Source organism: Equus caballus, chromosome X, assembly GCF_041296265.1.
Source record: "Equus caballus isolate H_3958 breed thoroughbred chromosome X, TB-T2T, whole genome shotgun sequence".
Lineage (NCBI taxonomy): Eukaryota > Metazoa > Chordata > Mammalia > Perissodactyla > Equidae > Equus > Equus caballus.
The window spans coordinates 74,007,370-74,026,307 of NC_091715.1; positions in this window are offsets into that span (position 1 = coordinate 74,007,370).

An 18,938-nucleotide genomic window follows, 5' to 3' on the forward strand; every position below is an offset into this window, starting at 1 on the left:
TTCTGTAAGCAGATACTATCCTTTTAGTATGTGTTCTGACTTTGCACAGGTCGATATTCAACTGGTAACAAGATTATGGAATGAGTCATAGATTACTCTTGTGATATCTTACCTTTTAATTGGAGGAAAATTACCTTGCAGTATTTTAAGAATCTTCTCTTGGATGGACAAACTTGTTAGAGCAGGATAGTGGATTTAGGAAGATTTCAAAGTAGGCAGTGAAAGTTAGAACATATAAGCAGAACGTCAGAGGACTAGAGCAGTAGGAATTAGAAGTAAGCATCAGATGCCTGGGAGCAGTTCATGAGGACTAGGTGCACATGCAACCTTTCTTTGTTCAATCTGCACATCAACTGCCACATTGAATAATAGACCTTGGCCTCTTGGTCTTTGTAGTCTATGTAACACTTTCCATTATGTCATAAGTCAGTCCCCCCAAATATGAAGAACTAGCGTATTGACAGGGATGAGGGAATGAGAAAGGGGCACACTTCTGGGATATAAGGGATATAAGAAGTGGGTAACAAAGTAAGAGCAGGGCTAACAACAAGCCTGCCTTGATTCTGTTTCACTAGATTCCAGCTACTAAATTCATCCTTAAAAATCTTCAGAGAATTGACTAGAACCTTCTGGTAGAGTAATGTTTAATAAAAGGAGCGAGGAACTAAGAAACTTTTCACTTCATTAAGTTTTGTCTCATTAAACCATAGCACCCTTTTTTTCCTTTTGCCCTTGAATCCTCTATGCCAAATGCAAAAATCAACCAACCTCCTTTGTTTTGTGACTCATTTAGGAAATAATAATTTTATCGGAAAGTTAGAGGCTTTCTCCTTTCTATGTATTTACCATTAGACAAACCCTTTCACCCTTCCCATACACCCCACCTAGCAAATCCTGACTATTCAGTGACATTCATTGGAAAATTAACCATGTTTCTGGGGGAAAAACAGTTGGCTTCAAGGCATAATGAAATCCCGGTTTTCTTTTTTCCTCCTTCTCTCTCTAGGCATATCCTAATGAAGAAGCATCCTGTGTCCCCCCTTTTTTCCAGGCTTGCTTCTCCTTGGCTTTTTTCTCCCTCCACACACTGCATGCCTGGGGAGTGCATAGAGTAGGCTTTCTTCATGTGTACACAAGCCTTATTTAAATCACTGAGGGCCCTAACAGAACTCCAGGCCTCCTTCCCAGTCCCGTTTGCATTTTAAGTAGCTTTGGCAGTTGTGATGAGGAGCTCTCCCTCCGAACTACAGGCCTCTGTATTTGCTTGTGTGGACTTATGCTGGATGTTTGTTCTCTCTGAACATAGACTGGGATGTTGAATGACAGGCCTGGGCCCTCTAGTCTTTATATGCTGCTCTTTCCATTATGGCAAGAATCAGCAAAGCTAAACCTGCTCACAATTTTATGACCCTAAAACTATAAAGAATGTGTTTGCTTAGCAATGAGGGATTTGCAGTTTTCCAGTATGTACTGTCTTTTAGAAAATCTGGGAGTAGATGCTTTTGCTTCTCTACCATCCTCCTGCCTCTTGCTGGCTGCCTGATATTCATTAATATAATCTTCTTGAAAGGTATGTTTTTGGGCATAGAAGAAAGAGATTTGTATTGAAAAACCTAAATCAGTTCTGTCAGCTCCCATTTTCACGAAAGAAGAACCCAACCCTACACAAAGACAAGATTACTGTTGCAAATATACTCATGCCTTCTCTTTGGGCCCCTCAGGAAAGGCTATGTCAAAATAGCTATGTTTTAAGGGTTTGTTCTGTTGAAAAAAAAAAACAGAAAAAGAATAACTCATAGAATCACAAAATGTCAGATCTGGAAGGGACTTAAAAGCTTGGTTCAACTCCCTATCTGACTGCCCAATGAAGAGGTCCCTTGCCCAAAGTTTGCAGTCAGTCAGCAGGAGAGTGGGACCGGAAGCCCATGATTCCTCAGCTCTTTCTACTACAGTATGCCACCTACTGGGTTTAGTGTCTCCTCTGACCCAGCTGTTACTGATGATTAAACTTATATCCCTCAACCCTTTTCACACAAAATCAAACAATAATAATAATAATAATAAATGCCTTTGTCAATGTTCTATCATTTCCTCTTTTCATAACCAGTTTTTCTTTCCAGGAACTTTATCTTGGTACAGACTTTGTTGTTGGTTTTTTATTTTGTTTATTAATTCAGAATTTGGGAACATTAAAGTCTGTAATTTGTATGAAAGAGTTTTTTTGTTTTACTTTTAATAGCATTTGGTTTAGCATGACTGATATGCATAGCTGGGCACACACGCAAACACACACACACACAGTTGCCCACACGCTGACTGATGACAAGAAATAAACAGGTGTGAGGGACAGTCATTGGAATCTGCAATCTGGTCTTCAGGCGGATCCAGTGTCACATTGTGATGATTTACTCTGGGGCCCAATGAGCACAGGTGCTGCCATCATCATCCAGTATCTACTTTAATATTAATCTATCTGCAGTGCACACTAGAAAACATCTGGGTTTTTTCCCCCTCACCTCCTGCTGGGTGCCCTCTGCTTATCCTTCCACACCCCTTTGCTTCTCTTACGCACACAGAGTCTGCTGCTTCTCCATATAGTTTAGGACATCCTTGCTGCCTGGTCATCGTGTAAAAGCAGCCCAGATCATGTAAGCCTTGGTCTGAAGGTGTGCTCCAAAGCTTCCTTATGACACTAATTGATTGATTTCATAAATGAGGCACATGGATTCAAAGCGATTCTTTAAATTGTTATAGAATTGTAACCACAATTTTCACAGAAGTAAATGTTTTGGCTTATGTGATTTTGGTTTTCATGACTGATCCACGAAGGAGGTTTTATGAATAGTTATGTCACCACTTTAAAATGCCCTATGGTCATATTTTAAAAAGACTCTGTGACAAGGGACTCCAGCACATTGAATGGAAAGACTATAAAAACTTCAGAACATCTGAGGATAAAACCGATATAGTACGTGATAATGTTTTTAGTAGAAACAAGGACCTCATTCATCATAAAAGACACTCCTTGGCTAAGTTCCATGCTCTATGTTAAGAAAACCTTCACCCTGTAGTCTCACTGCAGATTGTCACTCTGAATCAGAGCTGGGAAATTGAGAAATTTTGGAGGAAAATACTGCTGTGAAAAATGAGTTTTGCCAAACAAAGAATACCATGAACAAACTCAGGCAGCAAAACCTCCAGTAAGGACCCCTCTCAGGGTCTCAGTTTTATCTTCTATAAAATGAGGAGATGGGCTTATAAATCTATACTTCTGGTATAATTTACCTTTTTTTCTTGATGCAAAAGTCCCTGTACCTGCTTCATGTGCTGGAGTTTAGCTTAAAGTTGGTAAACGTTAACTAGGGAACTAGGATGAATAATCTTTTGATTAGAATGGTGACTGATTTTGCCACACCCTAGTTGAATGCTAATAATATCAGAAGGCATTTTGAAATGCTTGGGAGGAAAAAAAAAGTACAAAATCAATTCAAAATCATTTGAACTGAAAGTAGGAGTCAAGAACATTCTGCACCTGTGTGGAGTCCTGAGGAGTGCTGGGAAATCAAACAATGCTTTCCTTCTTCCTCACTCCCGTATCCAATCAGTGACCATAGTCTGCCAAGTCGGCTCAGACAATATCTCTTGCATCTGTTCCTTTCCATTTGCAGCGCTGCAATCCTCACTGCAGCCTCTTACCAGCTCATCTTTGGTTTACGTCGAAAGTCTCCAGTGTTCTCTCTGTCTGCTCCTGTTCATCTTTGGTTTTGCCATAATATCAGTCTTTCAGAAATGCAGCTTGTTTTAAAGAAAAAGAAAAAAAAATAAAGACATCTTCATTGGCTCTCCACTGCCTCTGGGAATAAGGCAAAATCTCTTTGTCTTAAAATTAAAATCCCCTCACACTTTGGCCCCAACTTCCCTTCTCCAGCCTACGCTCCCTCACACATATCCTTCCCTCCAGTCAAACAGGTTGACTATTCCCTAAACACAGCTTGGTCTCCACCATTACCACAAAGCTTTCTTTTCAGTCTTCCTACCGCCTTGGGAATACCCAACCTTATTCCCTTCACGTCTGCAACCTCCAGCTATGCTACCAATTCCCAGTCAAATGTTGTAGTGGCCTTCCCAAGCCACTAAGCCTGAAGTGATCTCTCTCTTTGAATTTCTTTAGCAATTGTTCACTTGGTCATGAATCTTCAACTGCCTTATTTCTTATTAAATTATTTATTTGTTATTTTTCATTATAGAAACAGTACAATATGAAAGAAATACTTGAGAAATGGGAAGGGTGATAAGATGGAGAAGCTGACCCAGAATTCCAGGTCCCTAAATGGAACACTTGCAACCTTTGGAGCATAGGTTTTTCTGTCCCATGTATTATCATTCATGAACTCTGTGACCTTGAAATACTTAACATCTCTAAGTATCAATTTTCCTATCTAGAAAATAGGAAAAAACAACAGTACTTACTTCCTAGGATTGCTATGATTATTAAATGAGATAACGTGTGAAACAGAGTAAAAACTCAGCCTGGCACAGGTGATTCAACAAATTTTCCAATATTCTTATTTTTATATTCCATTTCAGTCATGTTGTGTGTATATTTTCATAACAGATAGTACGCTTTTTGCAATTAACAATGTTTTATAAGCATTTTTTCCATTTTCTTACCATCTTCAGATAGATTATTTTTAACAGTTTTATAAAAATCTGTCGCGTGTATGCATCATATTTTACTCATGAATACTCCTATTGTTACTTGGATTGCTTCCTCTATTGTTTTGCTAGTATAGGTAATGTTTTGATTAATATTTTTATGCATAAAATTTTGTCTCCATTTGTATGATTTCCTTAGAAAAATTTTGAGAAATGAGGTTTTTGAGGAAAAGAGTATTCCCATTGTTATGGCTCTTGTGCTACCAGAAATTCAAGATAGCACCAGTTTTATACACACATTAATTTTATGTATCATCTCCTAATTTTAAAGCTATGTAATGTTCAACATAGTATCTCTTTGTGTTTTTTTCTATTTCTTCAAACACTGTAGTAGAAAGTTGAACATTTTTCACATGTAGATTTGCTACTATATCCTCTTTTATAAATTGTCTGTTCATGTTTTTGCCTATTTTTCTATTTGGATATTTGGATGTCTTTGTTTTCATTTCTATAGGCTCTTTATGTAGACTACAAAGAGTAGCCCTTTTGTCTGTCATATTTGCTGCCATATTTTCTTGGTCCACTAATTACTTTGAAATTTTTTAGTTATTTTTTATTGTACAGAAATTTTACATTTGTGTAGAGTTCAGTATGTCAGTATTTTCCTTTGGGATTGCTTTTATTTATTCTTAGCCTTGAAAGTTATTCTCCAGTCTACTTCTTTTCACAGCTCCTCTATTGTTATGTTGTAACATTTGTTTTAGTCTCTTGTTATTTAACTCTTCTCAATCTAGATTGTAAACTTGAATTCAGAGATTCTGTTTTATGCTTCAGAAAAATTGGAAAGAGGACTGGTTTGTGAGTTCAAAAATCTGTACTTCAGTCCACATAATTGCCATGTAACTTTAGACATGTCAGTTCATTTCTTTTGGCTTCTATAAAATAGACGCTTCCCCCTGCTTTTTCCCTCAAGTTATTAGGAGAAGCCAATGTGGTTATATACATATGAAAGTTTCGTTAACTGTAATGCACCATTAAATAAGTCAGTTGTTGTAATTCTTTGTGTGCCCAGCGGTGCTTAGCACAGTGCTGCCTTGATAAAAGGTTCTCAGTACAATTGTTTAATTTGGATTTTATGGGATAATCATATATAAGGTAAAAGGAAAAAGATAGAAGTCACTATACTAGATGCTCACATTAGCCAGGATTACTGTCTAGATGCTCTAAATTTTCTAGTATAAAATGAACTGCAAATGTTCTACCTTTTGTAAGATGTGTCTTAGTTTGATTTTGGAAATGTAGTATCCTTGGCTATGAACTTCTCAATAATGGATTTTAGCTAGGTAAAAACTTTTGAAAACAGCTGTGGTTTAATCTTTTGCCATGAAATAAGTACAGAAATTCACTTTAAGAAACTTTTGAAAACTATCTCCTGCAAAATGAAGATTACCCATGCTTAAAAGTATGTGATCTTTTAAATGAAAGATAATCTTGTGAACCAAAGAGGCAGTCTTAGTTCCTTTGCTTTAAACCTACTCTGTCAAACATAGAAATACTGCAGTGAACTGGAAGTGGCAACACTTTCGACACGCTTTCAGTTATGTGAGACTCATGGCAACAAATGATGAAACACAGAAACTGTGGACTGATATGCATCTCTTAGAGTTAGAGAATGCATAACCTCAGATAAGGTGCCTATCTTCGTGCATGAAACTTGACATCATGAAGCATAAAGCCATAACAGACAAAACTTATTCACAAAATAAGATGAAAGGATATCAGTTCTTTATGACTTTCTGGAAAGAAAAGCACACAGATACAGACACACACACTCCAATATTTGACGTTACTTGTTTTTAAAAATGTTTTGACAAAGTACATATGTATTACATGTCCAAACTTGAGGGAGGGAGACAAAATAAATATGTTTATATTTTTAATGAGCATGAAATTCTGAGCCATCTCTTAGAATATTTTTAATGTATTCAATTTTAGATTTTGTGGCAAGATTAGATAAAGATTCATTAAAATAAAATGCAATGCTTCTGAAGGTAATTCTCCTTCTCAAGACTGTCTTTTCTCATCATGTCTATAAATGTTAAATTAAATAAAAAACATAGTCAAGCCCAGTATATGCCAGACAACACGCTAGACAAACCTAACTTAAATGTTTGAAATTAATGGAACTTGTAAATAGATTTAACAGGGAGAAATAATTGGAAAAATGTGTCTGCGTAGTAAACTCTTGCACTGGCCTCAAAAAGATGGTGAGGATGGAAGGGAGGGGAATGAGGAGAAGTATTAATAGAAACGTAAAGAACTCTAAAGATGATGTATAGATTAAATGAGTGAAGTTTCAGTAAGGAAAAATAAAGTCAAAAGAAAGAAAGTAAAAGAAGGAGAGAGAGAAGGAAAGAGGAATAAAAAAAGAGAAAGAAAAGCTTTAAGTACCAAAATTCTAAAGGATGACTTTTTGTCATGCAAAGCGGCCAAATTTTGTGGCACGTGTTCTTGTCAGTCTGTGATGATCCTAAAAGGATCTCAATTTTTTAAAGAATTTTTTTCTTTTGTGCTAGGGAAGATTCATCCTAAGCTAACATCTGTTGCCAATCTTCCTCTTTTTTTCCTCCCCAAAGCCCCAGTGCGTGATGGTATATTCTAGTCGTAAGTCCTTCTAGTTCTTCTATGTGGCCTGCTGCCACAGCATGGTTACTGACAGATGAGTGGTGTGATTCACGACCAGGAACTGAACCTGTGCCACCAAAGTGATAAGAGGGCCAAACTTTAACCACTAGACCATCAGGGCTGGCTCTGGGATCTTAATTTTTTAATTTTAAGATCTGAATATATTTTTTCTGTATCCTTTCATTATTCTTTTTGATATTCCAGTTGGCATTATCTTGTTATAGGTTTATTTGTTCTTTTAGATCTTAGTTACTTTACTGGAATCTCTAAAATCAGAGCCCACCTTTTCAAGGCCTAATGCAAGAAATTGTAGTTGTTAGCCTAGGCACTCAGTAAGAGTTATACACAGGTATCTCGATCAGACTAAATTCTCAATTTTCTTCAAATACTAAAGTAACTTGCTAGTGCCTCTACATCTCCAAAAGGTATTTTTCATGCACTTTAGAATTTTCATATTCTTTGTCCAATTGCCAGAGTCATTTAAATAATGCATGTTCAATTCAGCATTTGGACTTAAGACCAAGTGCCTATCTTGAAATGCAAGTAGAGTAAAATATGTAAATACACCAACTGTGAAAGAATGTTATGGAAACAATAAACAGAACTCTAAACAAGAATATTCAGAAGGTGGGTTCAAGATAGTGGCATGGGAAGACCCTGAACTCACCTTCTTCCACAGACACAACAAATTTTTATCTGAAAATGGAATAATTTTCTTCTGAAAAGGACCTAAGAACTAGATGAACAGTGTCTCCACAACAAAAAATAAAAGGGATGAATGGAGAAAAGTAGGACAGACAGAGACACAGCCTCACCTAAGATCCCACCCCAGGTGTGGTGGCCCATAATTGAGAGAGATCTTAAAAAATATGAAACCATCCCTCAAGAAGTGAAGGAATTGTGACCTACATCAGGCACCACAACCCTTGGGGCCAGCACCGGAAAAATGAGCCCTCAAATATTTCATTTTTAAAATCAATAGAGATTAAGACCAGAAGATCCCTTGAACTGTAGGGAATGGAGAACCTGCTCTTAAATGGTTTAAGTTTAGACAGCCCTGCCCTAAGATCTGCCTTGCAAAAGCAATAGTTTCAAAAGCACCTAGACTACAGGTGAAAGAGACCCACTTATTAATTTTAAAGGGACTGCCAGAGAGGCTGGAACCTGCTGGGAGTTTATCCAGGGATGGAAGTGCTGGAAGATGCCACTTTTATAATCTCATCCTACCTTGCTAGTGACAGAGCCAACGAGTGCCATTTTTGGCACCCTTCCTTTAGCCTGCAAACACTGGTGGGAGTGCTCCACCCACCCCGCAATATAACTGGGCTGGGCAAGCACCCTGTGTTCTGTCCACCCTCTGTGATGCGTGAGCCACAACCAGGCAGGCCAAGTGTCCTGATCCCCACTCTCCCTGTGCAGGCCAGGTGAGCATCCTGAGCCAAGAACTCCTCATGCAGCAGCTGAACTGCAAAGAGACCAGGCAAGTGCCACGAGCCCTCCCCACCCCACACAGAGAAAGAGCCACAATGTGGCCAGTTGTGCAGCTTGAGCCACACCCATCTCGCACAAAGACCATGCCACAACCCGGTGAGCACCACAAATCTGGCCCTCCCTAGCAGCAGTCAGGCTGGAATCAAGTCAATGTGAGCATTGCATCCCTGTCCACCTTATGCCAAGATGGAGCTGCAACCAGCATGGGCAAGCACCTTTGACCTCAACATCCCCTCATAGCAGCCTAACCACAACAGGGCTGGTTGTGCCCCAAACCTTACTCTCCCCATGCAGCAGCTGCACTGCAGCTAGACTGGGCAAACACCCCGTGCCCCACCCACCCCACACTGCAGAAGCAGCTCTACCACAGCTGATGGACACATGCAGCCTACAGGAGGGATGCCCATTGAGCACCTAGCTCTAACGGCCATGGAAGATTGTGCTTCTGGGCCACAAAGAACACAAGTCCACTCCTTCAGGACTAGGGGAGGTAGGCATTTTGCCTAATGCATATAGACAAACAGAGAGACAGGCAAAATGAGGTGACAGAAGAATATGCTCCAAACCAAAGAACAAGGCAAATCCCCAGAAAAAGACTAATGAAATGGAGATAAGCAACCTACCTGATAAAGAGTTCAAAGTAATGGTCATAAAGATGGTCACTGAACTTGGGAGAAGAGTGGATGAACACAGTGAGAACTTTAACAAAGAGAGAGAAAATATTAGAAAGTACCAAACAGAAGATATAACTGAACAGAAAAATACACTAGATGGGTTCAACAGTAGAATGGATGAATAGAAACACAAATTAGTGATCTAGAAGACAAAGCAATGGAAAATAGAGGAGAAAAACGGAAAAAGAGTTTATTGTAAAAAGTGAGGATACCTTAAAGGTCCTCTGGGACAACACCAAGTGGACCAACATTCATGTTATAAGGGTCCCAAAAGGAGAAGAGGGAAAGGTCCAAAAAATTATTTGAATAAATAATTGCTGATAACTTTTCTAATCTAGGAGAGGAAACAGACATCCAGATCCAGGAAGCCTAGAAAGTTCCAAATAAGATGAATCCAAAAAGAATCATACCAAGACACCTTATAATTCAAATGGTAGAAGTAAAAGTTTCAGAGAGAATCTTAAAAGTAACAAGAGAAAAACAACTTGTCATGTATAAGGAAAACTCTATAAGGCTATCAGCAGATTTTTCAGCAGAAACTTTATAGGCCACAAGGGAGTAACATGACATATTCAAAGTCCTGAAAGAAAAAATAAATCCAACCAAGAATTCTCTAGGCAAGGTTATTATTCAGAATTGAAAGAGAGATTAAGAGTTTTTCAGATAAGCAAAATTAAAGGAGTTCATCACCACTAAACTGGCCCTACAAAAAATTTTTAAGGGACTTCTCTAAGCTAAAAAGAAAAGGCACTAATTAATAGCAAGAAAACATACAAAAGTAAAAATTTCACTGGAGAAGGTAAATAAATAATAAGGGTAGTGGATCAATTACTTATAAAGCAAGTATGAAGGTTAAAAGATAAAAGTAGTAAAATGAAAATTACAATAAACAGTTAAGGGATACATAAAATAAAAAGATGTAAAATGCGTCATCAAAAATATAAAGCGGGGAGAGTAAAAATGTAAAGCTTTGTAATGTGTTCAGATTTAAGTTACTATAAACTTTAAAAAAGACTATTATATAGATAGGATGCTATACGTGAACCTCACGGTAATCACAAAGAAAAAATTTATAATAAATGCACAAAAGAAAATGAGAAAGGAAAATAAGTATAACACAAAAGAAAGACATCAAACCACAAAGGAAGAAAGAAAGTGAAGAAAGGGGAACAGAGAGGAACTTCAAAAACAGCCAGAAAACAACAAAATGGCAATAAGTCCATACCTAGCAATTATTACTTTAAATGGATTAAATTCTCCAATTAAAAGACATAGCGTAGCTAAATGGATTAAAAAAACAAGACTTGTTTATCTGCTGACTACAAGAGATTCACTTCAGACCTAAAGATACACACAGACTAAAAGTGAAGGAATAGAAAAAGTTATTCCATGAAAATGGAAACAAAAATAAAGCTAAGGAAGAAACACAAATATTAGACAAAATAGACTTTAAAACAAAGACTGTAACCAAAGATAGAGAAGGGCATTACATAATGATAAAGGAGTCAATCCAACAAGAGGATATAACATTTGTAAATATTTATACACCAAACAGAAGATCACCTAAGTATATAAAGCAAATTATTAACAGACAAAAAGGGAGAAATTGACAGCAATACAATAATAGTAGGGGACTTCAATACCCAACTTACATCAATGCATAAATCACCTAGACAGAAAATGAATAATGAAACAATGTCATTAAATGACACATTAGACCAGATGACTTAAGAGAGCTATACAGAACATTTCATCCAAAAACAGCAGAATACACATTCTTTTCAAGCATACATTCTCCAGGACAGATCACATGTTAGGCCACAAAACAAGTCTCAAGAAATTTAAAAAGACTGAAATCATACCAAACATTTTTCTTGACCACAACAGTATGATACTGGAAATCAGTTATAAGAAGAAAACTGGAAAAAAACACAAAAACTTGGAGACTGAACAACATGCTATTAAACACCCTTGGGTCAGTGAAAAAATCAGAGGAAACAAGAAAAATGCCTCGAGATAAAGAAAAATTGAAATACAATGTTCCAAAATCTCTGGGATGTAGCAAAAGCAGTTCTAAAAGGGAAATTCATAGTGATACAGGCCTACCACAAGAAATGAGAAAAATCTCAAACAATCTAATTTATATATAAGGGAACTAGAAAAAGAACAAAGAAAGCCAAAAACTAGTGGAAGGAAGGAAATAATAAAGCTCAGAGCAGAAATAAATGAAATGGAGTCTATTAAAGCAATAGAAAAGGCCAATTAAACTAAGAGCTGGTTCTTTGAAAAGATGAGCAAAATTGATAAAACTTTAGCCAGACTCATTAGGAAAAAAGGGAGAAGGCCCAAATGAATAAAATCAGATGAAAGAGAAATTGCAACTTATACCACGGAAATACAAGCGATCACTAGAAACTACTAAGAAAAATTATACACCAACAAATTGAACAATCTAGAAAAATTGGATTAATTCCTAGAAATATACAAATTTCCAAGACTGAATCAAGAAGAAATAGAAAATCCAAATAGACTGATTACTACCAATAATATTAAATCAGTAATAAAAAAATTCCCAACAATCAAGTGTCCAGGACCAGATGGCTTTACAGATGAATTTGAACAAACATTTAAAGAAGAGTTAATACTTCTCCTTCTCAAATTATTTCAGAAAATTGAATAGGAAGGGGCACTTCCAAACTCATTTTACAAGGCCAATGTTACCCTGATGCCAATACCAGGCAAAAACACTGCAACAAAAGAAAATAACAGGTCAATATCCACGGTGAACACAGATGCAAAAATCCTCAGCAAAATATTAGCAAACTGAATTTGACAATATATTACAAGGATCATACACCATGATCAAATGGGATTTATGCAAGGATGGTTTAACACCACAAATCAATCAACATGATACGCCACATTAACAAAAAGAAGAATAAAAATTATATGCTCATCTCAATAAATGCAGAAAAAGCTATGGCAAATTTCAACATCCTTTGATGAGAAAAACTCTCAATAAAATGAGTATAAAGGGAATGTATCTCAACATAATAAAGGCTGTATACGACAAGCCCACAGCTAACATCATACTGATCAGTGAAAAGCTGAAAACTTTTGCTCTAAAATCAGGAACAAGACAAGGATGACCACTCTTGCCACTTTTATTCAACATAGTTTTTGAAGTCCTATCTACAGAAATTAGGCAAGAAAAAGAAATAAATGGCATCCAATTAGAAAGGAAGAAATAAAACTGTCATTATATGCAGAGGACATGATACTATATATAGAAAACCATAAAGGCTCCATCAAAAAATTACTAGAACTAATAAATGAATTCAGTAAAGTTGCAGGATATGAAATTAACATACACAAATCTGTTTCATTTTTACACACTAATAATGGTGTATCAGAAAGAGAAATTACAAAAACAATTTCATTTACAATTGCCTCAAAAAGAATGAAATATCCAGGAATAAATTTAACCAAGGAGATGAAAAACCTGTACTCTGCAAACCATAACAAATTGATGAAAGGAATTGAAGACAACACAAGTAAATGGAAAGATATACTGTCCTCATGGATTGGAAGGATTAATATTGTTAAAATGTATATGTTACCCAAAGCAATCTACAGATTCAATGCAATATCGAAGGCATTTTTCACAGAACTAGAACAAATAATCTTAAAACTTGTATGGAACCACAAAAGACCCTGAATAGCCAAAGCAATCCTGAGAAAGAGGAACAAAGCTGGAGGCATCACACTCCATGATTTCAAACTATACTACACAGCCATAGGAATCAAAACAGTATGGTACTGGTACAAAAACAGACACATAGATCAATGGATCAGAACAGAAATCCCAGAAATAATCCCACACATACATGGTCAAGTAATCTACAACAAGGGAGGCGAGAATACACAATGGGAAAAAGAGAGTCTCTTGAATAAATGGTGTTGGGGAAACTGGACAGCATCATCCAAAAGAATGAAACTGGACCACTGTCTTACCCCATACACAAAAGTAAACTCAAAATGAATTAAATGTAAGACCTGAAACCATAAAACTCCTGGAAGAAAACATAGGCAGTAAGTTTTCTGACATGAGTCTTGTGATTTTTTTTGGGTCTGTCTCCTCAGGTAAGGGCAACAAAAGCAAAAATAAACAAATGGGACTACATCAAACTAAAAAGCTTTTGCACAGCAAAGTAAATCATCAATAAAGGGAAAAGGCACCATACTGAATGGGAAAAGATATTTGTAAATTATATATCCAATAAGGGATTAATATAAAATATATAAAAACTCATACAACTCAATATCAGAAAACGAACAACCTGATTAAAAAATGGGCAGAGGACCTAAATAGACATTTTTCCAAAGAAGACCTACAGATAGCCAACAGGCACATGAAAAGTTAATCAGCATCACTAATCATTAGAGAAATGCAAACAAAAACCACAATGAGATATCAGCTCACACATGTTAGATTGACTACTATCAAAAAGACAAAAAGTAACAAGTGTTGATGAGGATGTGCAGAAAAGGGAACCCTCATACACTATTGACAGAAATGTAAATTGGTGTAGCCAATATATGAAACAATATGAAAGTTCCTTAAAAAATTAAAAATAGAACTACAGTCATGCATTGCTTAACGATGGCGATATGTTCTGAGAAAAGCATCGTTAGGTGATTTTGTTGTACAAACATCATAGAGTGTATTCACACAAATCTAGATAGCATAGCCCAGTATACACCTAGGCTACGTGGTATTAGTCTAATGGGATCATCATTGTATATGTGGTTCATCTTTGACCAAAACGTCATTATGCAGTGCATGACTTTATCACATGATCTGCCAATTCCACTTATAGGTTTTTATCCAAAGAAAACAAAAACACTAATTCAAAAGACATATATACCTCTATGTTCATTGTATCATTATTTGCAATAGCTAAGATATGAAAGCAACCTAACAATCCATTGACAGTTTATAAGTGGTAAGCTACATAAAGAATATTCAAAATGAAGTGCAAATTGCAGTTGAGAAGACAGAAATTAATTTCAACACCTCTAAGGAGGACTGTCTGTTAAATCAAAATAAAAGGTATTTTAAATCTCAGGTTTCATCATTAATTTATGAGTAATGATTAGATAAATTTTGTTTTCTTTCCAAATAAAGTAAAATACATTCCTGCCTCAAAGCCTTTGCTTGTGCTGTTTCTCTACCCTGAAAAATCCCCCTCTGCTACCTTCTCTACCTAGCAAACACTTTTCTCTAAAAGTCTAGATCAAATGGGACCTTTCCCATGAAATTCCTGAATATATCTCTTCATGATTAATATTGCCCTCTCCCTTTTCTGTGCTCTTGTAACATGCTTTATTTTATAGCATACTGTATTAAAATAGCAGTGTTTTAATATTTAGAATCATAGAGCCAGAATTTCAGAGTTAAAAATGACCTTATAGATGATATGGCCCAATTTAGCTCCCTTATTTTATAAATGAGCCACAACGTTCATTATCACTTCCTTTTGTCATTAGAGTTAATTGTGAACACATCCATCTTCTCCATTAAATTTACAGTCCTTGGGTGTAGGACTGGTGATTTGTGATTCTTCATATCTTTCTCAGTGCCCTGAAAAAGAGGAATGCTCAAGGAAAACTTATTGGGGGCCATCAAGGAAAACTTATTGGGGGCCTGCCTGTGGTGGAGCGGTTAAGTACACGCTCTCTGCTTCAGCGGCCCAGGGTTTCACCAGTTTGGATCCTGGGCATGGACATGGCACCCCTCATCAAGCCATGCTGAGGCAGCATCCCATATGCCACAACTAGAAGGACCCACAACTAAAAATATACAACTAGGTACCGGGGGGCTTTGGGGAGAAAAAGGAAAAATAAAAAAAAAAGAAAGAAAAAGTTATTGAACAAATGTTACAAAATGAATGAATGAGTGAAAGAACGAATGAATTGATTTTTTTCTTGTAAAATAGTGAGGTAAGCACAACTTTGATTTTTAACACCCCCTTAAATACCATCTTTCTTTTTATAGTTCCCTACTCCCACTCCTTCCCCTGAAGTCCACTTTTGTCATGCTGATTCCTAGTACTGAGTACCCCATTAGGGTGCCCTCAAGAATATGAGGGTAGTATTCTCACTGTCTCTCGATGGAAAGTATCTACCAGCTGTTGCATATAGAGTTGGCCCAGACAAACCACTTGATATTTTCTGTAGAGCATGTGTGGTGAGGCCTGAATTTTCTGGTCCCTGCTGTGTAGCATGACTATGTTGATAAGCCATGGCAAATCAGACAAGCTGAACATTTTTGTCTAATCTTATTTGACTGCACTCAGATAAAGTTTCTTCTTTACTAGATTCAGTGACCTTTCCCTTCTGCCATCCTGTTTATCCTAAATGAAGAATTTTCTTCTGCTTGATAATTGTTAGTACTTGAATTAACAGTAAATTATTTAATGTCTACTTCTCTTCCCTATGATGACTTATTGTTCAGAAATCCCACAAAGGGCTGGTGATTTTCTAGGAAAATATTCACAATAACAGAAAGAGATTATTTACTATAACAAAAAGAGATGCTAACGTTGACACATCTGTATGAGAGTTTTTAAGGATCACTTGGAATAATCAAACTGAACTAAACTCTTGAGGACCTAATGCTTTCTCGTATCTGAAAGTTAGAGAGGTAGGAATAGCAAGATGTCAAAAGATTTCAAAATCATGACCAAAGTTATATTTTGTAATAATAAATATAACATATAAATAAAATACAATTAATGTGATAAAAATCCTTTGTTATTGTCATCTCATATTAATATAACTACCTTAGACCCTAAAGACTTCAATTGCAAACATGGATGGCCTTAACATGACTGAATTCATTGCTACATGGAAGCACTGGAAGCAATGCAAAAGTTGCTTGACTCTTGACTAACATCATAAATCATCAAGTGTATTCTTTGAATTCAGTCCCTGCCTCAATCATCTTATCACTCCATGTAATTGAACTAAAAATTTATACACGAAAAACTAACTCCACCTTTAAATATTTCAGAGTCTCAAGGTTTAAATAAGCAAAGCTCTCAAAAGATCACAATTCTAGTGTCCATTCATGGGGTGGAAGGTGAAGTGAAGGGAAATCCAAATGAACAAAGGTGCTTGAGACTGATATAGTTCTTGGGATTGGTCATTGTGTAGGGGAAGAGTAGAGAAGTTAGTCACAGGACCTAAGTGTTGGCTCTGTTATGAAATCACTGTATACCTTTCAGCAAGTCACTCCCTTCTTTCTCCTGCAAACTAATGTGTTTCTGTCAGCATTAAGTGAGACAATGTGTGTGAAAAATCTTTGTAAACTGCAAATCACTATCCATTTTAAGGATTACATTATCAATAATACATTATCAAAATATTATTGAAAGAAATTGAAGATTTAAATAAGTGAAAAGATAGCCCATGTTCATGGATCAGAAGACTTAATATTGTTAAGATGGCAATACCCCCCAAATTGATCTACTGGTGATGTAATTCCTATCAAAATCTCAGCTGGCTTTTGTGAAGTAATTGATAAGATTATCCTAAAATTAATATGCAAGGTAAAAGACCCAGTATTTCCAAACCAATCATGAAAAATAATGAAGTTGGAGGACTTACAATTCCCAATTTCAAAGTTTACTACAAAACCACAATAATAAACACTGTGTCATACTGGCATAAGGATAGACATATAGATCAGTGGAATAGAATTAAGAGTCCAGAAATAAACACTTACATTTATGGTCAATTGATTGAGACAACAGTGCCATGGCCACCCAATGGGGGAAAAGAATCCTCTTTTCAAAAAATGCTGTTTGGATAGCTGTATATCCATATGCGAAAGAGTGAAGTTAGACCATTACCTCACACCACACACAAAAATGAACTCAAAATGGATAAAAGGCTTAAATATAAGAGATAAAACTCTAAAATTCTTAGAAGAAAGCATAGGAGTAAATCTTCTTGACCTTGATATAATGGTATCTTAGATAAGACACATAAAACACAAGTGACAAAGGAAGAAATAGATAAATTGGACTTCATCAAAATTGAAAACTTTTATGGGTTAAAGGACACCACCAAGAGAGTCAAAAGACAATTGACAGAGTGGTAGAAAATATTTGCAAAATATGTCTGACAAGGAACTTGTATCCAGAATATATAAAGAACTCTTACAACTCAACAATAAAAAGACAAATAACCAATAACCTTATAAACATGGAAAAAGCATTTGGACATGATTTCTCTAAGGACGATATGCAAATGACCAATAAACACACAGAAAGAGATTCAACATCATTAGTCGTAAGAGAAATGCAAATCAAAATCACACTGAAATACCACTTCACACCCACTAGGATGTCTCTAGTTAAAAAAAACAGACAGTGACAAGTGTTGATGAGAATGGCGAGACATCAGAGCCTTATTACACTACTGGTGGGAATGTAAAATGATACAGGCACTTTGGAAAAGAGTTTTGCAGTTCCTCAGAAAGTTAAACATAGAGTTACCAAATGACTCAGAAATTGCAATCCTAGGTATCTGCCCAAGAGAACTGAAAATGTATGTTTACACTAAAGCTTGTACAGGCTCATTCATAGCAGCATTATTTATAATAGCCAAAGAGTAGAACCAACTCAAATGCGCATCAACTGATGAGTGGATAAACAAACGTGGTATGTCCATACAAAGGAATATTATTCAGCCATAAAAAGGAATTGAAGTACTGATGCATGCTACAGCATGAATGAAAATTTTATGCTAATTAAAAGTAATCAGTTACAAAATATTTTAAATTATATGATACCATTTATATAAAATGTCCAGGATAGGTAAATCCTCAGAGACAGGTAGTAGATTAGTGGTTGCCAGGGGCAGGGATAAGGAAGTAAAGGGGATTGACTGCTAATCAGTATGGAGTTTCTTTTTGGGGTGATGAAAATGTTCTGAAATTAGATAGTTATGACAGTTGCATAACCCTGTGAATATTATACTAAAAATCACTGAATAATGCCATTTAAAAAGGTGAATTTCATTGTATGTGAATTATATGTGAATATATATTTTAAAGAATAATGCAGTAGCTTCTTTTGAACAGAGCCAGTGTGTAGCAGCAGATCATGCAACTCACAAGGCAGAGGTGCTGCAACAGAAGTAAATCAAAGGAGCATCTTTTCTTGTGCTGGGTGTGGGAACAACTGTAGTTCTCCATTGTTTTCCTGAGTCATACTCTTGTCCACACTAATAGAGAGATATTCAGGAAAGAGAAGGCGAGATTTTATGATTAGGGTCAAGAGGAATGTGGAAATGTTTTTCTTTTCCCTCCTATCCCCTTGCTCCATTCATTTCATCCTTAATTATTAAGTGATGCCACACATT